Source organism: Heptranchias perlo, chromosome 35 (genome assembly GCF_035084215.1).
Source record: "Heptranchias perlo isolate sHepPer1 chromosome 35, sHepPer1.hap1, whole genome shotgun sequence".
Taxonomy (NCBI): domain Eukaryota; kingdom Metazoa; phylum Chordata; class Chondrichthyes; order Hexanchiformes; family Hexanchidae; genus Heptranchias; species Heptranchias perlo.
Window position 1 is genome coordinate 12,773,835 of NC_090359.1, and position 24,851 is coordinate 12,798,685.

Here is a 24,851-nt window from a genome sequence, read left to right on the forward strand (position 1 = left end):
CTAAATACAGACATCCTGTCTCTCTATTCCATCCCCAACCGTTCAGTGTCGGGTAAAAATGTCAGTGTAAATAAATGTTCGAGAATCGGCCCAAAGAAGAAGAAACAAAATAACCCAAAACTGCTGAAACCCGGGATCTTTAGATCTTCAGTCTAACGCTCTCCCAACTGAGCTATTTCGGCCCCACATCAAACTGGCCTTTGGGTCATCCTGTTGGAATAAAAGATAACCCCGGGTGGAATTGCCCCTCCCGCTCATTCCTCACTTCGGGAGAATGAGACCGACCATCAAGGAGAGATTTTCTGATACTGTCGGTGAATCTCATTTATATTAAACATTCCTTGAACTCTCTGCCGGGGGGATTCAGAGCTGGGGTTCGCCATGAACCAGCTTCCCCTCAATTCCCAGCTTTATCAGTGAATCGACCAACAAACGCTCGACAGAGCTCAGGTTATATCAATAATAAAACAGAAAATGCGGGAAACACTCAGCAGGTCAGGCAGCATCTCCAGCCGGTACTGAGTGAGCTGATCTCACGAGGTGTGCTACTGAGCCACGGAGGAAGAAAAGCCGAGGCTCAGTCCAGGGCCTGAGCCGAGTGAGCTGACTCAATGTGTTCCTGGTAATTTTCATCAACATCTTTGAATGTGGCAGCACAATTTGTTCAAGCCGTTAAAACAGCATATGTTCCCTTGGCTTAATAATAGAGAAATCGAGTACAAAAGCAAGGAAGTGATGTTAAACGTTTTCAATCATTGTTCAGGCCTCATCTGAAGTATTGTTTCCAATTCTGGGCACGATCATTTATTAACGATGTCAAGGTCTTGGAGAGGATGGAGAGGAGATTTCCCAGAATTATACCAGGGGTGGGGTTTAGTTGTGTGGAGAGACTCGAGAACCTGGGATTGTTCTGCTTCGAGCAATGAAGGTTAAGGGTAGAAGTAATCCACGTGTTCAAAATTAAGAGGGGTTTTGATGGAGTAAATAAGGAGAAACTTCACCCACTGGCGGGAGGGTCGGCAACCAACGGACGCAGATTTAAGATAATTGGTAAAAGAACTAGTAGGGAAATAAGGAGATTTTTTTGACACAGCGAATTGTTATGATCTGGAACGCACTGCCTTAAAGGATGGTGGAGCTCGATTCAATCGTAACTTGAAAAGGAGAATTGGATAAATACTTGAGTATCTCTCCACAGATACTACCTGACCTGCTGAGTGTTGCCAGCGGTTTCTGGGTTTATTTTTGAGCTTTCACTGGAGCAGTTTTCCGGACAACCTGCAACTTGCCTCAAGGGCGCAGCTTCAAGCACAACTTTCTTGTGCTCTTCTCACACACAAGATCGCACTTTACTTTCCGACGCACGCGCTTTAAAATCTGCCGTTTCCGCACACAGCGTCCTGCGGCACGAGAATTTGAAAGACCTTTCGCTCATGGCCTGCAATCGCTCATTTTCCCCCACAGGCGCTCTTTACATTTATCCTCTACTCGATTCAATCGCACGCTTCAACAGAACTATTAAGATCAAGGCGGAACACTTCCGATCTTACTGCACCGCCCCAACTTGCCAAATGTGCACCTTTCAACCGCCATTCGCAGCTCTGCAGCGCTGCCCATCACTCACGCAACTCAACTGCTGAGAGAAAAGAGCCAACAAGCATCAAAACAAAAACCAGTTCTTCAGTTACCATCCCCTGGATCACAAGATTCCCCAAGTAAATTGCGTGAACAATCGGGCGGCTGTCTTTCCAGAGACCAGCCCTGCTTTCGTCGTGTTTGTCTGTCGAGCGGTCACGCAGATCGAAATGTGTCGACTGGTTTCACGGCACAAATGAACATTGGTGTGAATGGGACATGTGCCCAATAGAAACAGCGGTCGGAGCAGAACAAACTTAAAGGCGTGAGATCGTGAAAGTGAATGTTAGAGTCGGCAATGCCGCAGGAAAGTGTTCATGAAATGGGAGGAGGAAAGGAAAGGCGGCCTATTGACTGTGGAAGGAAGAAAAAGCTGGGAGAAGAGGTGGGTTTGAACTGTGGAACATCAAGTACAGGCATGTGAGAGTGCTGGGATTTGATGGAATAAATAGGTTTTCGCCACCAACAAAAAATGTTTTTCTCATGTGTTCAATATTGAGAAATTGTTGCATTATATTCGCAAGCGCGGGAGAGAATAAAAGAAGCAGCGCACACTATGCCGTGACTCGGATTCGAACCGAGGTTGCTGCGGCCACAACGCAGAGTACGAACCACTATACGATCACGGCGGCACACGTCAATCAGTGAGCTTTTGCCCGAACTATTTACGTAGTGAAACGTCCCAAGGCGCTTCACAGGAGCGTTTTTAAACAATATTTGACACCGAGCCACAGAAGGAGATATTAGAAGCAAAATACTGCGGATGCTGGAAATCTGAAATAAAACCAGAAAATGCTGTAAATAATCAGCAAGTCAGGCAGCGTCTGTGGAGAGAGAAACAGAGTTAACTTTTCAGGTCGATGACCGTTGGTCAGAAATGGAAAAAGTTGAAGATTAAACAGTTTTTAAGCAAGTCCAGCGTCAGGAAAAGGGATGGGGGAGGAAGGGGAGGGGAGGAAAGAACAAAAGGGAAGGTCTCTGATAGGGTGGAGGGCAGGAGTGATTAAATAATAAAAGGAATGATGGTGCAAGGCAAGGAGGGTGGTAATGGGACAAGTAAAGAAACAAAAGATGGGTCTCGAGGAGCTGTAAATGGCAAAATTTGAACCACAATCAGCACAATCAGCACTTGCTGTCCGAAAAAATGGGATCATTTATGATCTGAAGTTATTGAAATCAATGTTGAGTTCAGAAGGTTGTAAAGAGCCTGATCGAAAGATGAGGTGTTGTTTCTCGAGCTTATGTTGAGCTTCATTGGAACGGAGTAAGAGGCCGAGGACAGAGAGGTCAGAGTGGGAGTGGGACGGGGAATTAAAATGGCAAGCGACCGGAAGCTCAGGGTCACGCTTGTGGACTGAGCGGAGGTGTTCAGCAAAGCTATTACAAATAAATCGCTGTTTCACCTGGAAGGAATGTTTGGGACCCTGGAAGGTGGGAAGGGAGAAGGTGAAAGGTCAGGTGTTGCATCTCCTGCACTCGCATGGGAAGGTGCCGAGGGGAGGAGAGCGAGTGTTGGGGGTGATGGAAGAGTGGACCAGGGTTTCCTGGAGGGAGCGGTCCCTTCGGAAGGCTGAAAGGGGAGGGGAGGGGAAGATGTTTGTGGTGATGGTGGAAGTGGCGGAGGATGATACGTTGAATGTGGAGGCTGGTGGGGTGGAAGGTAAGGACAAGGGGACCTACCGTGGTTCTGGGAGGGAGTGGAATGGATAAGGACAGAAGTGCAGGAAAGAGGACGGACACATTCGAGGCCAAGTCAACTGCAGTGGAGGGGAATCCTCTGTTGAGGAAAAAGGAAGACATATCAGAAGTAGTGTTGTGGAAAGTGGCATCGTCAGAACAGACGCGACGGAGAAAGAAAAACTGTGAGAATGGGATAGAAACAGCGGTCGAAGCAGAACAAATAAGATCGGGAAAGTGAATGTTAGAGTCGGCAATGCCGTAGGAAAGTGTCCCTGAAATGGAAGGAGGAAAGGAAAGCCGGCCTATTGATTATGGAAGGAAGAAAAAGCCTGGAGAACAGACCGTTTTGAACTGTGGAACATCAAGTCCAGGCATGTGAGAGTGCTGGGATTTGAAGGAATGGATAGGTTTTCACCAGCAACAAAAAAATTTTCTTTCATGTGCTGAAGATTGATTTCTTGCTGCATTCTATTCACAAATGTGGCAGAGGACAAAAGAGGTAAACAAAACTGTACTGTAACTCGGATTCCTGCGACCACAACGCAGAGTATGGACCAGGATACGATCACGGCGACGCACATCAGCTGTGGCAGTCGTGCCCGAACAACAGCAATGTCGCGCACGGTGCTGGTTGGAAAAGAAGGATGTTTGGTGATGTGGTTAAAGTACTCAGCACTTTAAATTCTGGCAGAGGTGGGATCGGAACCCATATCCCTTCAGAGAGTGGAGTTTTAATCCAGCGCCTTGGACCGCTCGGCCACGCGACCAATTGATAATGTTTCCTCATAATTTGCTATCTAATGATTGAAATGCGGCTTTCTTGCTTTTTGACCTTTGAGTCGAGGATTTTCCATTGAACGAATAAAATAAATGGGCTTTCTGAGCAATATTCATGCGACGAGGTGACCGAGTGGTTGAGGTGATGGATTCCTAATCCACTGTGCTCTGCACGCATGGTTTTTATCCCATCCGCGCCATTATTACATTTACCGTTTGATGTGTTGGTTCCTTCCTTGTCTTCATCCAGAAGTCCTGGGCCTCGGTCCAATCCGAAGCCACGGTGGATGAATTTTGCATTGCTCGCTGAACTCTGCTCAAATCTGCAAAGTCCTGAGGTGTTGCGAGTGTAAGATGTGAATAACGTGAAGTATCAATCAAAGTGCACAATGACACCCCGGGAAAGCGAGGATCTCTCCACAGATACTGCGATTTATTTATTAATCCAACTGTCTTTTGCGAAATGACCGAATGTGTTTATTTATATATCTGTATGGGTAAGGAAAACCCCATTTTGATCATTTCCAGGAACCAGTCAAGTACATAAATTAGTTTGTCAAACTCAAAACAACCGCTGGGATTTGCTGATTGAAAATTTCAATGGAAATTGAGACCGTCACGAAGTATCGTGCATCCTTTTCATTGCTGCATGTGAGATCTTTCATGTCTGCGCCTGTTCCGAGACCTGTCTCTCTCTGTTTCGGGCTGGTGACAGTGCGATTCTGCGTTTCATTTCTTGCCCATCATTGTGGTTCTCACATCGAGCTGAAGCGTGAGGCAGAGAGCAGATATTTAAAATCGCTGTGAAATCAATTTGTGGAAGTGGGAAAGGCCGAGTCAGTTTTTCATTGTATTTTCAACATCCAATATTTCAGATAAATGAAAGTGAAGCTTCGAAAGCAGCAATAACCTCCTCGTCGGGGAATTGACCCCCGGTCTCCCGCGTGACAGGCGGGGATACTCACCACTATACTAATGAGGAATTCGTGCAGACATTTGCCGTATATTCACCACAGATGCTTCACGTTTCAGTGAATCTGTTTGAACTGTTCATTTGATGATAGTTTGTTTAACTTTCCACGGACCACTGTTGAAAGAAGAATTACCGACCACTTTTCCATCTCATGTTGGATCATGATGTGGGTAACGCGGGAGAGAGTGAGACAGATCTTCTCAGGAAAATATAGAAAATATGAGGCACATACACAGACAGACAGACACAGACACACATACACATGGATTGACTCAGAAATACTGAGAGTCAGAATATGGATAATTTGGCTGATTTTTGTTCCATTTCTGTCGTAGATTTCGTGAAATCTTGCAGATCAATTAAAATGAGCATAAAACTCGAGGTACTCAATGCTGTGGAATTTTAATTCACTTAAGAATTATTAATTCTACAAGAAACTTGTTGAATTTTGAAACGTAGAGATGAAACAGGTTGATGAATGACGGGATCTGAAGTCTGTCAGATTTGAACCTGCGCGGGGGAAATGAATGAATTTCGAATCTGTCACCTAACCCACCAGTTAGTAAAAATCACAATTGCTCTGCATCCAGTCCTCAAATCGTCTCCGTTCAATAATATTCTGAAAGTGACAATCACCTGTTTTTTTGCTCTGTAGTTTTTGTTTAGGAAGAAGGTCGGCGAAGACATAAAATTAAAAGTTAGCGTCTGAAAACTGCTACCTCCCAGTCGGGGTATTAAACCCCGGACGAAGGTGGGGCAACTCACCACGATAAGAGAGAAAGAAAGAACGAAAGAAAGACAGAGTCAGTTGTCGTTGTCTAATTGTAAACAATTTTACAACACCAAGTTATAGTCCAGCAATTTTATTTTAAATTCACAAGCTTTCGGAGACTTCCTCCTTCCTCACGTAAATGTTCAGGATCTCCTTGAAGCCTACGCATTTATACATATAGAACAATACATGGTGTTTACAGACTGCCCCTACAACTGCCCGTTGCCAAGGCAATCACCGTGTTCAGACAGAGAGGTGTCACCTGCAGAACCCCCGAATACACATTCAACAAAAATACAAACAGGGAACAAAAACAGAGAAGAAAAACAGAGAGAGGCAGAAACATCCGGAAGGCAGAGAGAGCCAGCAAATGACCCATTATATTAAAAACAGATAACATTTCTTCGCTGGTGGGGTAACGTGTAGCGTGACATGTCTAACAAAGACATGGAAATGTAAATGTTTCTTTCAAGAGTGGCCCGTGGAAAATGAAACAAACTGTCATCAAATAAATAGTTAAAAGAAATGCACTGATACGTGAAGCATGTCTAATACCATCTGGGATGAGTGCACAAGCAATGCAGCAGTTCCTCGTTAGTATAGTGGTGAGTATCCTCGCCTGTCACGCGGGAGACCGGGGTTCAATTCCCCGACGGGGAGATTAAACTTTTGCCGCCTTTTAAAGCTTTTTCTCTCATTTATCTCCAATATTCGATGCGGAATATACAGTGTAAAACTGACTCGGAGTTTCCCACTTTCCCCGATTCAATTTCACTGATATTCCAGCGGTTTTAAAATCTGCTCTCAGCTTCACTCTTCACCTCGATGTTCGACTGGTTTCTGTGATGTTGGGGATTTCGGGAGGAGGCCGAGATGGATCATCCACTCGGCACTTCTGGCTGAAGACGGTTTCTAAAACTTTGCACTCACACGCTGGGCTTTACCATCATTGAGGATGGGGATGTTCATAGAGCCTCTTCCCATTAGTTGTTTAATTATCCACCATCATTCACAAATGGGTGTGGCAGGACTGCAGAGCTTTGATCTGATCCGTTGTTTGTGGGATCGTTTAGCTCTGTCCACAGCATGCTGCTTCCACTGTTTGTCAAGTAGTCCTGTGTTACTTTCAGGTTATTGGTGTGTGTATATGTCTGTGTGCGAGTGTTTATGTAGCTCGGAATGTGTGTGTTTGTGTATGTGTGAATATGACTATGTCTGTCTCACTTGTTATATGCGTTTCTGAGTGTCCCTCTCTTTCTTTCTATCTGTCACTTTTAACCTGCTCCCCAAATAATTTTTCTCTGGACCTTGACTAACAAAGAGATAGAAAGTAAGTCTTCTTTCAACAGTGGCATGTGGAAAGTTAATCGAATTGTCATCAAAGAAGTAGTTAAAATAGATTCACTGAAACATGCATCCTTTTCATTGCTGTATGTAAGATCTTTCATGTCTGCGCCTGTTCCGAGACCTGTCTCTCTCTGTTTCGGGCTGGTGACAGCGCGATTCTGCGTTTCATTTCTTGCCCATCATTGTGGTTCTCACATCGAGCTGAAGCGTGAGGCAGAGAGCAGATTTTTAAAATCGCTGTGAAATCAATTTGTGGAAGTGGGAAAGGCCGAGTCAGTTTTTCATTGTATTTTCAACATCCAATATTGCAGATAAATTAAAGTGAAGCTTCGAAAGCAGCAATAACCTCCTCGTCGGGGAATTGAACCCCGGTCTCCCGCGTGACAGGCGGGGATACTCACCACTATACTAACGAGGAATTCGTGTAGACATTTGCCGTATATTCACCACAGATGGTTAACGTTTCAGTGAATCTGTTTGAACTGTTCATTTGATGACAGTTTGTTTCACTTTCCACGGACCACTGTTGAAAGAAGAATTACCGACCACTTTTCCATCTCATGTTGGATCATGATGTGGGTAACGCGGGAGAGAGTGAGACAGATCTTCTCAGGAAAATATAGAAAATATGAGGCACATACACAGACAGACAGACACAGACACACATACACATGGATTGACTCAGAAATACTGAGAGTCAGAATATGGATAATTTGGCTGATTTTTGTTCCATTTCTGTCGTAGATTTCGTGAAATCTTGCAGATCAATTAAAATGAGCATAAAACTCGAGGTACTCAATGCTGTGGAATTTTAATTCACTTAAGAATTATTAATTCTACAAGAAACTTGTTGAATTTTGAAACGCAGAGATGAAACAGGTTGATGAATGACGGGATCTGAAGTCTGTCAGATTTGAACCTGCGCGGGGAAATGAATGAATTTCGAATCTGTCACCGAACCCACCAGTTAGTAAAAATCACAATTGCTCTGCATCCAGTCCTCAAATAGTCTCCGTACAATAATATTCTGAAAGTGACAATCACCTGTTTTTTTGCTCTGTAGTTTTTGTTCAGGAAGAAGGTCGGCGAAGACATAAAATTAAAAGTTAGCGTCTGAAAACTGCTACCTCCCAGTCGGGGTATGAAACCCCGGACTAAGGTGGGGCAACTCACCACGATAAGAGAGAAAGAAAGAACGAAAGAAAGACAGAGTCAGTTGTCGTTGTCTAACAAAGAGATGGAAATGTAAATGGTTCTTTCAAGAGTGGCCCGTGGAAAATGAAACAAACTGTCATCAAATAAATAGTTAAAAGAAATGCACTGATACGTGAAGCATGTCTAACACCATCTGGGATGAGTGCACAGTCAATGCAGCAGTTCCTCGTTACTATAGTGGTGAGTATCCTCGCCTGTCACGCTGGAGACCGGGGTTCAATTCCCCGACGGGGAGATTAAACTTTTGCCGCCTTTTAAAGCTTTTTCTCTCATTTATCTCTAATATTCGATGCGGAATATACAGTGTAAAACTGACTCGGAGTTTCCCACTTTCCCCGATTTAATTTCACTGATATTCCAGCGGTTTTAAAATCTGCTCTCAGCTTCACTCTTCACCTCGATGTTCGACTGGTTTCTGTGATGTTGGGGATTTCGGGAGGAGGCCGAGATGAATCATCCACTCGGCACTTCTGGCTGAAGACGGTTTCTAAAACTTTGCACTCACACGCTGGGCTTTACCATCATTGAGGATGGGGATGTTCATAGAGCCTCTTCCCATTAGTTGTTTAATTATCCACCATCATTCACAAATGGGTGTGGCAGGACTGCAGAGCTTTGATCTGATCCGTTGTTTGTGGGATCGTTTAGCTCTGTTGTTACAGCATGCTGCTTCCACTGTTTGTCAAGCAGTCCTGTGTTTCTTTCAGGTTATTGGTGTGTGTATATGTCTGTGTGCGAGTGTTTATGTAGCTCGGAATGTGTTTGTTTGTGTATGTGTGAATATGACTATGTCTGTCTCATTTGTTATATGCGTTTCTGAGTGTCCCTCTCTTTCTTTCTATCTGTCACTTTTAACCTGCTCCCCATATAATTTTTCTCTGGACCTTGACTAACAAAGAGATAGAAAGTAAGTCTTCTTTCAACAGTGGCATGTGGAAAGTTAATCAAATTGTCATCAATGAAGTAGTTAAAATAGATTCACTGAAACATGCATCCTTTTCATTGCTGTATGTGAGATCTTTCATGTCTGCGCTTGTTCCGAGACCTGTCTCTCTCTGGTGACAGCGCGATTCTGCGTTTCATTTCTTGCCCATCATTGTGGTTCTCACATCGAGCTGAAGCGTGAGGCAGAGAGCAGATTTTTAAAATCGCTGTGAAATCAATTTGTGGAAGTGGGAAAGGCCGAGTCAGTTTTTCATTGTATTTTCAACATCCAATATTGCAGATAAATTAAAGTGAAGCTTCGAAAGCAGCAATAACCTCCTCGTCGGGGAATTGAACCCCGGTCTCCCGCGTGACAGGCGGGGATACTCACCACTATACTAAAGAGGAATTCGTGCAGACATTTGCCGTATATTCACCACAGGTGCTTCACGTTTCAGTGAATCTGTTTGAACTGTTCATTTGATGACAGTTTGTTTAACTTTCCACGGACCACTGTTGAAAGAAGAATTACCGACCAATTTTCCATCTCATGTTGGATCATGATGTGGGTAACGCGGGAGAGAGTGAGACAGATCTTCTCAGGAAAATATAGAAAATATGAGGCACATACACAGACAGACAGACAGACACAGACACACATACACATGGATTGACTCAGAAATACTGAGAGTCAGAATATGGATAATTTGGCTGATTTTTGTTCCATTTCTGTCGTAGATTTCGTGAAATCTTGCAGATCAATTAAAATGAGCATAAAACTCGAGGTACTCAATGCTGTGGAATTTTAATTCACTTAAGAATTATTAATTCTAGAAGAAACTTGCTGAATTTTGAAACGCAGAGATGAAACAGGTTGATGAATGACGGGATCTGAAGTCTGTCAGATTTGAACCTGCGCGGGGGAAATGAATGAATTTCGAATCTGTCACCTGAATCACCAGTCAGCAAAAATCACAATTGCTCTGCATCCAGTCCTCAAATAGTCTCCGTACAATAATATTCTGAAAGTGACAATCACCTGTTTTTTTGCTCTGTACTTTTTGTTTAGGAAGAAGCTCGGCGAAGACATAAAATTAAAAGTTAGCGTCTGAAAACTGCAACCTCCCAGTCGGGGTATTAAACCCCGGACTAAGGTGGGGCAACTCACCACGATAAGAGAGAAAGAAAGAACGAAAGAAAGACAGAGTCAGTTGTCGTTGTCTAACAAAGAGATGGAAATGTAAATGGTTCTTTCAAGAGTGGCCCGTGGAAAATGAAACAAACTGTCATCAAATAAATAGTTGAAAGAAATGCACTGATACGTGAAGCATGTCTAACACCATCTGGGATGAGTGCACAGTCAATGCAGCAGTTCCTCGTTAGTATAGTGGTGAGTATCCCCGCCTGTCACGCGGGAGACCGGGGTTCAATTCCCCGACGGGGAGATTAAACATTTGCCGCCTTTTAAAGCTTTTTCTCTCATTTATCTCTAATATTCGATGCGCAATATACAGTGTAAAACTGACTCGGAGTTTCCCACTTTCCCCGATTTAATTTCACTGATATTCCAGCGGTTTTAAAATCTGCTCTCAGCTTCACTCTTCACCTCGATGTTCGACTGGTTTCTGTGATGGTGGGGATTTCGGGAGGAGGCCGAGATGGATCATCCACTCGGCACTTCTGGCTGAAGACGGTTTCTAAAACTTTGCACTCACACGCTGGGCTTTACCATCATTGAGGATGGGGATGTTCATCGAGCCTCTTCCCATTAGTTGTTTAATTATCCACCATCATTCACAAATGGGTGCGGCAGGACTGCAGAGCTTTGATCTGATCCGTTGTTTGTGGGATCGTTTAGCTCTGTCCACAGCATGCTGCTTCCACTGTTTGTCAAGTAGTCCTGTGTTACTTTCAGGTTATTGGTGTGTGTATATGTCTGTGTGCGAGTGTTTATGTAGCTCGGAATGTGTGTGTTTGTGTATGTGTGAATATGACTATGTCTGTCTCACTTGTTATATGCGTTTCTGAGTGTCCCTCTCTTTCTTTCTATCTGTCACTTTTAACCTGCTCCCCAAATAATTTTTCTCTGGACCTTGACTAACAAAGAGATAGAAAGTAAGTCTTCTTTCAACAGTGGCATGTGGAAAGTTAATCAAATTGTCATCAAAGAAGTCGTTAAAATAGATTCACTGAAACATGCATCCTTTTCATTGCTGTATGTGAGATCTTTCATGTCTGCGCCTGTTCCGAGACCTGTCTCTCTCTGTTTCGGGCTGGTGACAGCGCGATTCTGCGTTTCATTTCTTGCCCATCATTGTGGTTCTCACATCGAGCTGAAGCGTGAGGCAGAGAGCAGATTTTTAAAATCGCTGTGAAATCAATTTGTGGAAGTGGGAAAGGCCGAGTCAGTTTTTCATTGTATTTTCAACATCCAATATTGCAGATAAATTAAAGTGAAGCTTCGAAAGCAGCAATAACCTCCTCGTCGGGGAATTGAACCCCGGTCTCCCGCGTGACAGGCGGGGATACGCACCACTATACTAACGAGGAATTCATGCAGACATTTGCCGTATATTCACCACAGATGCTTCACGTTTCAGTGAATCTGTTTGAACTGTTCATTTGATGACAGTTTGTTTAACTTTCCACGGACCACTGTTGAAAGAAGAATTACCGACCACTTTTCCATCTCATGTTGGATCATGATGTGGGTAACGCGGGAGAGAGTGAGACAGATCTTCTCAGGAAAATATAGAAAATATGAGGCACATACACAGACAGACAGACAGACACAGACACACATACACATGGATTGACTCAGAAATACTGAGAGTCAGAATATGGATAATTTGGCTGATTTTTGTTCCATTTCTGTCGTAGATTTCGTGAAATCTTGCAGATCAATTAAAATGAGCATAAAACTCGAGGTACTCAATGCTGTGGAATTTTAATTCACTTAAGAATGATTAATTCTACAAGAAACTTGTTGAATTTTGAAACGCAGAGATGAAACAGGTTGATGAATGACGGGATCTGAAGTCTGTCAGATTTGAACCTGCGCGGGGGAAATGAATGAATTTCGAATCTGTCACCTAACCCACCAGTTCGTAAAAATCACAATTGCTCTGCATCCAGTCCTCAAATAGTTCTCCGTACAATAATATTCTGAAAGTGACAATCACCTGTTTTTTTGCTCTGTACTTTTTGTTTAGGAAGAGGATCGGCGAAGACATAAAATTAAAAGTGAGCGTCTGAAAACTGCGACCTCCCAGTCGGGGTATTAAACCCCGGACTAAGGTGGGGCAACTCACCACGATAAGAGAGAAAGAAAGAACGAAAGAAAGACAGAGTCAGTTGTCGTTGTCTAACAAAGAGATGGAAATGTAAATGGTTCTTTCAAGAGTGGCCCGTGGAAAATGAAACAAACTGTCATCAAATAAATAGTTAAAAGAAATGCACTGATACGTGAAGCATGTCTAACACCATCTGGGATGAGTGCACAGTCAATGCAGCAGTTCCTTGTTCGTATCGTGGTGAGTATCCCGGCCTGTCACGCGGGAGACCGGGGTTCAATTCCCCGACGGGGAGATTAAACATTTGCCGCCTTTTAAAGCTTTTTCTCTCATTTATCTCTAATATTCGATGCGGAATATACAGTGTAAAACTGACTCGGAGTTTCCCACTTTCCCCGATTTAATTTCACTGATATTCCAGCGGTTTTAAAATCTGCTCTCAGCTTCACTCTTCACCTCGATGTTCGACTGGTTTCTGTGATGGTGGGGATTTCGGGAGGAGGCCGAGATGGATCATCCACTCGGCACTTCTGGCTGAAGACGGTTTCTGAAACTTTGCACTCACACGCTGGGCTTTACCATCATTGAGGATGGGGATGTTCATCGAGCCTCTTCCCATTAGTTGTTTAATTATCCACCATCATTCACAAATGGGTGCGGCAGGACTGCAGAGCTTTGATCTGATCCGTTGTTTGTGGGATCGTTTAGCTCTGTCCACAGCATGCTGCTTCCACTGTTTGTCAAGTAGTCCTGTGTTACTTTCAGGTTATTGGTGTGTGTATATGTCTGTGTGCGAGTGTTTATGTAGCTCGGAATGTGTGTGTTTGTGTATGTGTGAATATGACTATGTCTGTCTCACTTGTTATATGCGTTTCTGAGTGTCCCTCTCTTTCTTTCTATCTGTCACTTTTAACCTGCTCCCCAAATAATTTTTCTCTGGACCTTGACTAACAAAGAGATAGAAAGTAAGTCTTCTTTCAACAGTGGCATGTGGAAAGTTAATCAAATTGTCATCAAAGAAGTCGTTAAAATAGATTCACTGAAACATGCATCCTTTTCATTGCTGTATGTGAGATCTTTCATGTCTGCGCCTGTTCCGAGACCTGTCTCTCTCTGTTTCGGGCTGGTGACAGCGCGATTCTGCGTTTCATTTCTTGCCCATCATTGTGGTTCTCACATCGAGCTGAAGCGTGAGGCAGAGAGCAGATTTTTAAAATCGCTGTGAAATCAATTTGTGGAAGTGGGAAAGGCCGAGTCAGTTTTTCATTGTATTATCAACATCCAATATTGCAGATAAATTAAAGTGAAGCTTCGAAAGCAGCAATAACCTCCTCGTCGGGGAATTGAACCCCGGTCTCCCGCGTGACAGGCGGGGATACTCACCACTATACTAACGAGGAATTCGTGCAGACATTTGCCGTATATTCACCAAAGATGCTTCACGTTTCAGTGAATCTGTTTGAACTGTTCATTTGATGACAGTTTGTTTAACTTTCCACGGACCACTGTTGAAAGAAGAATTACCGACCACTTTTCCATCTCATGTTGGATCATGATGTGGGTAACGCGGGAGAGAGTGAGACAGATCTTCTCAGGAAAATATAGAAAATATGAGGCACATACACAGACAGACAGACAGACACAGACACACATACACATGGATTGACTCAGAAATACTGAGAGTCAGAATATGGATAATTTGGCTGATTTTTGTTCCATTTCTGTCGTAGATTTCGTGAAATCTTGCAGATCAATTAAAATGAGCATAAAACTCGAGGTACTCAATGCTGTGGAATTTTAATTCACTTAAGAATTATTAATTCTACAAGAAACTTGTTGAATTTTGAAAAGCAGAGATTAAACAGGTTGATGAATGACGGGATCTGAAGTCTGTCAGATTTGAACCTGCGCGGGGGAAATGAATGAATTTCGAATCTGTCACCTAACCCACCAGTTAGTAAAAATCACAATTGCTCTGCATCCAGTCCTCAAATAGTCTCCGTACAATAATATTCTGAAAGTGACAATCACCTGTTTTTTTGCTCTGTACTTTTTGTTTAGGAAGAAGGTCGGCGAAGACATAAAATTAAAAGTTAGCGTCTGAAAACTGCTACCTCCCAGTCGGGGTATTAAACCCCGGACTAAGGTGGGGCAACTCACCACGATAAGAGAGAAAGAACGAAAGAAAGACAGAGTCAGTTGTCGTTGTCTAACAAAGAGATGGAAATGGAAATGGTTCTTTCAAGAGTGGCCCGCGGAAAATGAAACAAACTGTCATCAAATAAATAGTTAAAAGAAATGCACTGATACGTGAAGCATGTCTAACACCATCTGGGATGAGTGCACAGTCAATGCAGCAGTTCCTCGTTAGTATAGTGGTGAGTATCCCCGCCTGTCACGCGGGAGACCGGGTTTCAATTCCCCGACGGGGAGATGAAACATTTGCCGCCTTTTAAAGCTTTTTCTCTCATTTATCTCTAATATTCGATGCGGAATATACAGTGTAAAACTGACTCGGAGTTTCCCACTTTCCCCGATTTAATTTCACTGATATTCCAGCGGTTTTAAAATCTGCTCTCAGCTTCACTCTTCACCTCGATGTTCGACTGGTTTCTGTGATGGTGGGGATTTCGGGAGGAGGCCGAGATGGATCATCCACTCGGCACTTCTGGCTGAAGACGGTTTCTAAAACTTTGCACTCACACGCTGGGCTTTACCATCATTGAGGATGGGGATGTTCATAGAGCCTCTTCCCATTAGTTGTTGAATTATCCACCATCATTCACAAATGGGTGTGGCAGGACTGCAGAGCTTTGATCTGATCCGTTGTTTGTGGGATCGTTTAGCTCTGTCCACAGCATGCTGCTTCCACTGTTTGTCAAGTAGTCCTGTGTTACTTTCAGGTTATTGGTGTGTGTATATGTCTGTGTGCGAGTGTTTATGTAGCTCGGAATGTGTGTGTTTGTGTATGTGTGAATATGACTATGTCTGTCTCACTTGTTATATGCGTTTCTGAGTGTCCCTCTCTTTCTTTCTATCTGTCACTTTTAACCTGCTCCCCAAATAATTTTTCTCTGAACCTTGACTAACAAAGAGATAGAAAGTAAGTCTTCTTTCAACAGTGGCATGTGGAAAGTTAATCAAATTGTCATCAAAGAAGTCGTTAAAATAGATTCACTGAAACATGCATCCTTTTCATTGCTGTATGTGAGATCTTTCATGTCTGCGCCTGTTCCGAGACCTGTCTCTCTCTGTTTCGGGCTGGTGACAGCGCGATTCTGCGTTTCATTTCTTGCCCATCATTGTGGTTCTCACATCGAGCTGAAGCGTGAGGCAGAGAGCAGATTTTTAAACTCGCTGTGAAATCAATTTGTGGAAGTGGGAAAGGCCGAGTCAGTTTTTCATTGTATTTTCAACATCCAATATTGCAGATAAATTAAAGTGAAGCTTCGAAAGCAGCAATAACCTCCTCGTCGGGGAATTGAACCCCGGTCTCCCGCGTGACAGGCGGGGATACTCACCACTATACTAACGAGGAATTCGTGCCGACATTTGCCGTATATTCACCACAGATGCTTCACGTTTCAGTGAATCTGTTTGAACTGTTCATTTGATGACAGTTTGTTTAACTTTCCACGGACCACTGTTGAAAGAAGAATTACCGACCACTTTTCCATCTCATGTTGGATCATGATGTGGGTAACGCGGGAGAGAGTGAGACAGATCTTCTCAGGAAAATATAGAAAATATGAGGCACATACACAGACAGACAGACAGACACAGACACACATACACATGGATTGACTCAGAAATACTGAGAGTCAGAATATGGATAATTTGGCTGATTTTTGTTCCATTTCTGTCGTTGATTTCGTGAAATCTTGCAGATCAATTAAAATGAGCATAAAACTCGAGGTACTCAATGCTGTGGAATTTTAATTCACTTAAGAATTATTAATTCTAGAAGAAACTTGCTGAATTTTGAAACGCAGAGATGAAACAGGTTGATGAATGACGGGATCTGAAGTCTGTCAGATTTGAACCTGCGCGGGGGAAATGAATGAATTTCGAATCTGTCACCTTAATCACCAGTCAGCAAAAATCACAATTGCTCTGCATCCAGTCCTCAAATAGTCTCCGTACAATAATATTCTGAAAGTGACAATCACCTGTTTTTTTGCTCTGTAGTTTTTGTTTAGGAAGAAGCTCGGCGAAGACATAAAATTAAAAGTTAGCGTCTGAAAACTGCTCCCTCCCAGTCGGGGTATTAAACCCCGGACTAAGGTGGGGCAACTCACCACGATAAGAGAGAAAGAACGAAAGAAAGACAGAGTCAGTTGTCGTTGTCTAACAAAGAGATGGAAATGTAAATGGTTCTTTCAAGAGTGGCCCGCGGAAAATGAAACAAACTGTCATCAAATAAATAGTTAAAAGAAATGCACTGATACGTGAAGCATGTCTAACACCATCTGGGATGAGTGCACAGTCAATGCAGCAGTTCCTCGTTAGTATAGTGGTGAGTATCCCCGCCTGTCACGCGGGAGACCGGGGTTCAATTCCCCGACGGGGAGATGAAACATTTGCCGCCTTTTAAAGCTTTTTCTCTCATTTATCTCTAATATTCGATGCGGAATATACAGTGTAAAACTGACTCGGAGTTTCCCACTTTCCCCGATTTAATTTCACTGATATTCCAGCGGATTTAAAATCTGCTCTCAGCTTCACTCTTCACCTCGATGTTCGACTGGTTTCTGTGATGTTGGGGATTTCGGGAGGAGGCCGAGATGGATCATCCACTCGGCACTTCTGGCTGAAGACGGTTTCTAAAACTTTGCACTCACACGCTGGGCTTTACCATCATTGAGGATGGGGATGTTCATAGAGCCTCTTCCCATTAGTTGTTGAATTATCCACCATCATTCACAAATGGGTGTGGCAGGACTGTAGAGCTTTGATCTGATCCGTTGTTTGTGGGATCGTTTAGCTCTGTCCACAGCATGCTGCTTCCACTGTTTGTCAAGTAGTCCTGTGTTACTTTCAGGTTATTGGTGTGTGTATATGTCTGTGTGCGAGTGTTTATGTAGCTCGGAATGTGTGTGTTTGTGTATGTGTGAATATGACTATGTCTGTCTCACTTGTTATATGCGTTTCTGAGTGTCCCTCTCTTTCTTTCTATCTGTCACTTTTAACCTGCTCCCCAAATAATTTTTCTCTGAACCTTGACTAACAAAGAGATAGAAAGTAAGTCTTCTTTCAACAGTGGCATGTGGAAAGTTAATCAAATTGTCATCAAAGAAGTCGTTAAAATAGATTCACTGAAACATGCATCCTTTTCATTGCTGTATGTGAGATCTTTCATGTCTGCGCCTGTTCCGAGACCTGTCTCTCTCTGTTTCGGGCTGGTGACAGCGCGATTCTGCGTTTCATTTCTTGCCCATCATTGTGGTTCTCACATCGAGCTGAAGCGTGAGGCAGAGAGCAGATTTTTAAAATCGCTGTGAAATCAATTTGTGGAAGTGGGAAAGGCCGAGTCAGTTTTTCATTGTATTTTCAACATCCAATATTGCAGATAAATTAAAGTGAAGCTTCGAAAGCAGCAACAACCTCCTCGTCGGGGAATTGAACCCCGGTCTCCCGCGTGACAGGCGGGGATACTCACCACTATACTAACGAGGAATTCGTGCCGACATTTGCCGTATATTCACCACAGATGCTTCACGTTTCAGTGAATCTGTTTGAACTGTTCATTTGATGACAGTTTGTTTAACTTTCCACGGACCACTGTTGAAAGAAGAATTACCGACCACTTTTCCATCTCATGTTGGATCATGATGTGGGTAACGCGGGAGAGAGTGAGACAGATCTTCTCAGGAAAATATAGAAAATATGAGGCACATACACAGACAGACAGACAGACACAGACACACATACACATGGATTGACTCAGAAATACTGAGAGTCAGAATATGGATAATTTGGCTGATTTTTGTTCCATTTCTGTCGTTGATTTCGTGAAATCTTGCAGATCAATTAAAATGAGCATAAAACTCGAGGTACTCATTGCTGTGGAATTTTAATTCACTTAAGAATTATTAATTCTAGAAGAAACTTGCTGAATTTTGAAACGCAGAGATGAAACAGGTTGATGAATGACGGGATCTGAAGTCTGTCAGATTTGAACCTGCGCGGGGGAAATGAATGAATTTCGAATCTGTCACCTTAATCACCAGTCAGCAAAAATCACAATTGCTCTGCATCCAGTCCTCAAATAGTCTCCGTACAATAATATTCTGAAAGTGACAATCACCTGTTTTTTTGCTCTGTAGTTTTTGTTTAGGAAGAAGCTCGGCGAAGACATAAAATTAAAAGTTAGCGTCTGAAAACTGCTACCTCCCAGTCGGGGTATTAAACCCCGGACTAAGGTGGGGCAACTCACCACGATAAGAGAGAAAGAACGAAAGAAAGACAGAGTCAGTTGTCGTTGTCTAACAAAGAGATGGAAATGTAAATGGTTCTTTCAAGAGTGGCCCGCGGAAAATGAAACAAGCTGTCATCAAATAAATAGTTAAAAGAAATGCACTGATACGTGAAGCATGTCTAACACCATCTGGGATGAGTGCACAGTCAATGCAGCAGTTCCTCGTTAGTATAGTGGTGAGTATCCCCGCCTGTCACGCGGGAGACCGGGGTTCAATTCCCCGACGGGGAGATTAAACATTTTGCCGCCTTTTAAAGCTTTTTCTCTCATTTATCTCTAATATTCGATGCGGAATATACAGTGTAAAACTGACTCGGAGTTTCCCACTTTCCCCGATTTAATTTCACTGATATTCCAGCGGTTTTAAAATCTGCTCTCAGCTTCACTCTTCACCTCGATGTTCGACTGGTTTCTGTGATGTTGAGGATTTCGGGAGGAGGCCGAGATGGATCATCCACTCGGCACTTCTGGCTGAAGACGGTTTCTAAAACTTTGCACTCACACGCTGGGCTTTACCATCATTGAGGATGGGGATGTTCATAGAGCCTCTTCCCATTAGTTGTTGAATTATCCACCATCATTCACAAATGGGTGTGGCAGGACTGCAGAGCTTTGATCTGATCCGTTGTTTGTGGGATCGTTTAGCTCTGTCCACAGCATGCTGCTTCCACTGTTTGTCAAGTAGTCCTGTGTTACTTTCAGGTTATTGGTGTGTGTATATGTCTGTGTGCGAGTGTTTATGTAGCTCGGAATGTGTGTGTTTGTGTATGTGTGAATATGACTATGTCTGTCTCACTTGTTATATGCGTTTCTGAGTGTCCCTCTCTTTCTTTCTATCTGTCACTTTTAACCTGCTCCCCAAATAATTTTTCTCTGAACCTTGACTAACAAAGAGATAGAAAGTAAGTCTTCTTTCAACAGTGGCATGTGGAAAGTTAATCAAATTGTCATCAAAGAAGTCGTTAAAATAGATTCACTGAAACATGCATCCTTTTCATTGCTGTATGTGAGATCTTTCATGTCTGCGCCTGTTCCGAGACCTGTCTCTCTCTGTTTCGGGCTGGTGACAGCGCGATTCTGCGTTTCATTTCTTGCCCATCATTGTGGTTCTCACATCGAGCTGAAGCGTGAGGCAGAGAGCAGATTTTTAAAATCGCTGTGAAATCAATTTGTGGAAGTGGGAAAGGCCGAGTCAGTTTTTCATTGTATTTTCAACATCCAATATTGCAGATAAATTAAAGTGAAGCTTCGAAAGCAGCAATAACCTCCTCGTCGGGGAATTGAACCCCGGTCTCCCGCGTGACAGGCGGGGATACTCACCACTATACTAACGAGGAATTCGTGCCGACATTTGCCGTATATTCACCACAGATGCTTCACGTTTCAGTGAATCTGTTTGAACTGTTCATTTGATGACAGTTTGTTTAACTATCCACGGACCACTGTTGAAAGAAGAATTACCGACCACTTTTCCATCTCATGTTGGATCATGATGTGGGTAACGCGGGAGAGAGTGAGACAGATCTTCTCAGGAAAATATAGAAAATATGAGGCACATACACAGACAGACAGACAGACACAGACACACATACACATGGATTGACTCAGAAATACTGAGAGTCAGAATATGGATAATTTGGCTGATTTTTGTTCCATTTCTGTCGTTGATTTCGTGAAATCTTGCAGATCAATTAAAATGAGCATAAAACTCGAGGTACTCAATGCTGTGGAATTTTAATTCACTTAAGAATTATTAATTCTAGAAGAAACTTGCTGAATTTTGAAACGCAGAGATGAAACAGGTTGATGAATGACGGGATCTGAAGTCTGTCAGATTTGAACCTGCGCGGGGGAAATGAATGAATTTCGAATCTGTCACCTTAATCACCAGTCAGCAAAAATCACAATTGCTCTGCATCCAGTCCTCAAATAGTCTCCGTACAATAATATTCTGAAAGTGACAATCACCTGTTTTTTTGCTCTGTAGTTTTTGTTTAGGAAGAAGCTCGGCGAAGACATAAAATTAAAAGTTAGCGTCTGAAAACTGCTACCTCCCAGTCGGGGTATTAAACCCCGGACTAAGGTGGGGCAACTCACCACGATAAGAGAGAAAGAACGAAAGAAAGACAGAGTCAGTTGTCGTTGTCTAACAAAGAGATGGAAATGTAAATGGTTCTTTCAAGAGTGGCCCGCGGAAAATGAAACAAGCTGTCATCAAATAAATAGTTAAAAGAAATGCACTGATACGTGAAGCATGTCTAACACCATCTGGGATGAGTGCACAGTCAATGCAGCAGTTCCTCGTTAGTATAGTGGTGAGTATCCCCGCCTGTCACGCGGGAGACCGGGGTTCAATTCCCCGACGGGGAGATTAAACATTTGCCGCCTTTTAAAGCTTTTTCTCTCATTTATCTCTAATATTCGATGCGGAATATACAGTGTAAAACTGACTCGGAGTTTCCCACTTTCCCCGATTTAATTTCACTGATATTCCAGCGGTTTTAAAATCTGCTCTCAGCTTCACTCTTCACCTCGATGTTCGACTGGTTTCTGTGATGTTGGGGATTTCGGGAGGAGGCCGAGATGGATCATCCACTCGGCACTTCTGGCTGAAGACGGTTTCTAAAACTTTGCACTCACACGCTGGGCTTTACCATCATTGAGGATGGGGATGTTCATAGAGCCTCTTCCCATTAGTTGTTGAATTATCCACCATCATTCACAAATGGGTGTGGCAGGACTGCAGAGCTTTGATCTGATCCGTTGTTTGTGGGATCGTTTAGCTCTGTCCACAGCATGCTGCTTCCACTGTTTGTCAAGTAGTCCTGTGTTACTTTCAGGTTATTGGTGTACACGTGTATATGTCTGTGTGCGAGTGTTTATGTAGCTCGGAATGTGTGTGTTTGTGTATGTGTGAATATGACTATGTCTGTCTCACTTGTTATATGCGTTTCTGAGTGTCCCTCTCTTTCTTTCTATCTGTCACTTTTAACCTGCTCCCCAAATAATTTTTCTCTGAACCTTGACTAACAAAGAGATAGAAAGTAAGTCTTCTTTCAACAGTGGCATGTGGAAAGTTAATCAAATTGTCATCAAAGAAGTCGTTAAAATAGATTCACTGAAACATGCATCCTTTTCATTGCTGTATGTGAGATCTTTCATGTCTGCGCCTGTTCCGAGACCTGTCTCTCTCTGTTTCGGGCTGGTGACAGCGCGATTCTGCGTTTCATTTCTTGCCCATCATTGTGGTTCTCACATCGAGCTGAAGCGTGAGGCAGAGAGCAGATTTTTAAAATCGCTGTGAAATCAATTTGTGGAAGTGGGAAAGGCCGAGTCAGTTTTTCATTGTATTTTCAACATCCAATATTGCAGATAAATTAAAGTGAAGCTTCGAAAGCAGCAATAACCTCCTCGTCGGGGAATTGAACCCCGGTCTCCCGCGTGACAGGCGGGGATACTCACCACTATACTAACGAGGAATTCGTGCCGACATTTGCCGTATATTCACCACAGATGCTTCACGTTTCAGTGAATCTGTTTGAACTGTTCATTTGATGACAGTTTGTTTAACTTTCCACGGACCACTGTTGAAAGAAGAATTACCGACCACTTTTCCATCTCATGTTGGATCATGATGTGGGTAACGCGGGAGAGAGTGAGACAGATCTTCTCAGGAAAATATAGAAAATATGAGGCACATACACAGACAGACAGACAGACACAGACACACATACACATGGATTGACTCAGAAATACTGAGAGTCAGAATATGGATAATTTGGCTGATTTTTGTTCCATTTCTGTCGTTGATTTCGTGAAATCTTGCAGATCAATTAAAATGAGCATAAAACTCGAGGTACTCAATGCTGTGGAATTTTAATTCACTTAAGAATTATTAATTCTAGAAGAAACTTGCTGAATTTTGAAACGCAGAGATGAAACAGGTTGATGAATGACGGGATCTGAAGTCTGTCAGATTTGAACCTGCGCGGGGGAAATGAATGAATTTCGAATCTGTCACCTTAATCACCAGTCAGCAAAAATCACAATTGCTCTGCATCCAGTCCTCAAATAGTCTCCGTACAATAATATTCTGAAAGTGACAATCACCTGTTTTTTTGCTCTGTAGTTTTTGTTTAGGAAGAAGCTCGGCGAAGACATAAAATTAAAAGTTAGCGTCTGAAAACTGCTACCTCCCAGTCGGGGTATTAAACCCCGGACTAAGGTGGGGCAACTCACCACGATAAGAGAGAAAGAACGAAAGAAAGACAGAGTCAGTTGTCGTTGTCTAACAAAGAGATGGAAATGGAAATGGTTCTTTCAAGAGTGGCCCGCGGAAAATGAAACAAACTGTCATCAAATAAATAGTTAAAAGAAATGCACTGATACGTGAAGCATGTCTAACACCATCTGGGATGAGTGCACAGTCAATGCAGCAGTTCCTCGTTTGTATAGTGGTGAGTATCCCCGCCTGTCACGCGGGAGACCGGGGTTCAATTCCCCGACGGGGAGATTAAACATTTGCCGCCTTTTAAAGCTTTTTCTCTCATTTATCTCTAATATTCGATGCGGAATATACAGTGTAAAACTGACTCGGAGTTTCCCACTTTCCCCGATTTAATTTCACTGATATTCCAGCGGTTTTAAAATCTGCTCTCAGCTTCACTCTTCACCTCGATGTTCGACTGGTTTCTGTGATGTTGGGGATTTCGGGAGGAGGCCGAGATGGATCATCCACTCGGCACTTCTGGCTGAAGACGGTTTCTAAAACTTTGCACTCACACGCTGGGCTTTACCATCATTGAGGATGGGGATGTTCATAGAGCCTCTTCCCATTAGTTGTTGAATTATCCACCATCATTCACAAATGGGTGTGGCAGGACTGCAGAGCTTTGATCTGATCCGTTGTTTGTGGGATCGTTTAGCTCTGTCCACAGCATGCTGCTTCCACTGTTTGTCAAGTAGTCCTGTGTTACTTTCAGGTTATTGGTGTGTGTATATGTCTGTGTGCGAGTGTTTATGTAGCTCGGAATGTGTGTGTTTGTGTATGTGTGAATATGACTATGTCTGTCTCACTTGTTATATGCGTTTCTGAGTGTCCCTCTCTTTCTTTCTATCTGTCACTTTTAACCTGCTCCCCAAATAATTTTTCTCTGAACCTTGACTAACAAAGAGATAGAAAGTAAGTCTTCTTTCAACAGTGGCATGTGGAAAGTTAATCAAATTGTCATCAAAGAAGTCGTTAAAATAGATTCACTGAAACATGCATCCTTTTCATTGCTGTATGTGAGATCTTTCATGTTTGCGCCTGTTCCGAGACCTGTCTCTCTCTGTTTCGGGCTGGTGACAGCGCGATTCTGCGTTTCATTTCTTGCCCATCATTGTGGTTCTCACATCGAGCTGAAGCGTGAGGCAGAGAGCAGATTTTTAAAATCGCTGTGAAATCAATTTGTGGAAGTGGGAAAGGCCGAGTCAGTTTTTCATTGTATTTTCAACATCCAATATTTCAGATAAATTAAAGTGAAGCTTCGAAAGCAGCAATAACCTCCTCGTCGGGGAATTGAACCCCGGTCTCCCGCGTGACAGGCGGGGATACTCACCACTATACTAACGAGGAATTCGTGCAGACATTTGCTGTATATTCACCACAGATGCTTCACGTTTCAGTGAATCTGTTTGAACTGTTCATTTGATGACAGTTTGTTTAACTTTCCACGGACCACTGTTGAAAGAAGAATTACCGACCACTTTTCCATC

The 24,851-nt window shown here is 43.0% G+C and overlaps 1 protein-coding gene and 12 non-coding genes across 13 annotated transcripts in view; 5 read left to right on the forward strand and 8 right to left on the reverse strand.

The window, feature by feature from the left end:
• LOC137302074 (zona pellucida sperm-binding protein 3-like) overlaps positions 1-24,851 on the reverse strand; it is a 243,342-nt gene that overhangs the window by 131,810 nt on the left and 86,681 nt on the right. The window lies entirely within an intron of this gene.
• trnad-guc (transfer RNA aspartic acid (anticodon GUC)) lies at positions 6,426-6,497 on the forward strand. Its single transcript has one exon. It is a non-coding gene; the product is annotated as a tRNA-Asp (tRNA).
• On the reverse strand, positions 7,531-7,602 carry trnad-guc (transfer RNA aspartic acid (anticodon GUC)). Its single transcript has one exon. It is a non-coding gene; the product is annotated as a tRNA-Asp (tRNA).
• On the forward strand, positions 10,697-10,768 carry trnad-guc (transfer RNA aspartic acid (anticodon GUC)). The gene has a single exon. It is a non-coding gene; the product is annotated as a tRNA-Asp (tRNA).
• Positions 13,945-14,016, reverse strand: trnad-guc (transfer RNA aspartic acid (anticodon GUC)). Its single transcript has one exon. It is a non-coding gene; the product is annotated as a tRNA-Asp (tRNA).
• On the reverse strand, positions 16,083-16,154 carry trnad-guc (transfer RNA aspartic acid (anticodon GUC)). Its single transcript has one exon. It is a non-coding gene; the product is annotated as a tRNA-Asp (tRNA).
• trnad-guc (transfer RNA aspartic acid (anticodon GUC)) lies at positions 17,116-17,187 on the forward strand. The gene has a single exon. It is a non-coding gene; the product is annotated as a tRNA-Asp (tRNA).
• trnad-guc (transfer RNA aspartic acid (anticodon GUC)) lies at positions 18,221-18,292 on the reverse strand. Its single transcript has one exon. It is a non-coding gene; the product is annotated as a tRNA-Asp (tRNA).
• trnad-guc (transfer RNA aspartic acid (anticodon GUC)) lies at positions 19,254-19,325 on the forward strand. The gene has a single exon. It is a non-coding gene; the product is annotated as a tRNA-Asp (tRNA).
• On the reverse strand, positions 20,360-20,431 carry trnad-guc (transfer RNA aspartic acid (anticodon GUC)). Its single transcript has one exon. It is a non-coding gene; the product is annotated as a tRNA-Asp (tRNA).
• Positions 21,393-21,464, forward strand: trnad-guc (transfer RNA aspartic acid (anticodon GUC)). The gene has a single exon. It is a non-coding gene; the product is annotated as a tRNA-Asp (tRNA).
• trnad-guc (transfer RNA aspartic acid (anticodon GUC)) lies at positions 22,502-22,573 on the reverse strand. The gene has a single exon. It is a non-coding gene; the product is annotated as a tRNA-Asp (tRNA).
• Positions 24,640-24,711, reverse strand: trnad-guc (transfer RNA aspartic acid (anticodon GUC)). The gene has a single exon. It is a non-coding gene; the product is annotated as a tRNA-Asp (tRNA).